The sequence below is a fragment of the Mastomys coucha genome, unplaced genomic scaffold (genome assembly GCF_008632895.1).
Source record: "Mastomys coucha isolate ucsf_1 unplaced genomic scaffold, UCSF_Mcou_1 pScaffold23, whole genome shotgun sequence".
In the NCBI taxonomy this organism is placed as follows: Eukaryota; Metazoa; Chordata; class Mammalia; order Rodentia; family Muridae; genus Mastomys; species Mastomys coucha.
In genome coordinates this window covers 49,598,461-49,598,722 of record NW_022196906.1, presented here as the reverse complement: position 1 = coordinate 49,598,722, position 262 = coordinate 49,598,461, and the positions used below count along the sequence as shown (strand labels likewise).

The 262-nt window shown below is 46.9% G+C and overlaps 1 protein-coding gene across 1 annotated transcript in view; it reads left to right on the top strand.

Annotated features, from left to right (window-relative positions):
* The window catches only part of Etfa (electron transfer flavoprotein subunit alpha), a 68,115-nt gene that overhangs the window by 19,079 nt on the left and 48,774 nt on the right, over positions 1-262 (top strand). The window lies entirely within an intron of this gene.

Sequence of the window (262 nt, the reverse complement as noted above, 5' to 3'; positions counted from 1 at the left end):
CTCAGAAATCCACCTGCCTCTGCCTCCCAAGTGCTGGGATTAAAGGTGTGCGCCACCACCGTCCGGCTGGAAAATTGTTTTGATATACTTTTTTTTTTAGTGTTAAGAAATTTGCATTTTGAGCCAGATAGTGGTGTCCCATGCCTTTGATTGCAGCACTCAGGAGGCCGAGGGAGGTGGATTACTAAGTTTGAGGCCTGCCTGGTCTACAGAGAGTTCCAGGATAGCCAGGGCTATACAAAGAAACTCTGTCTAGGAAAAA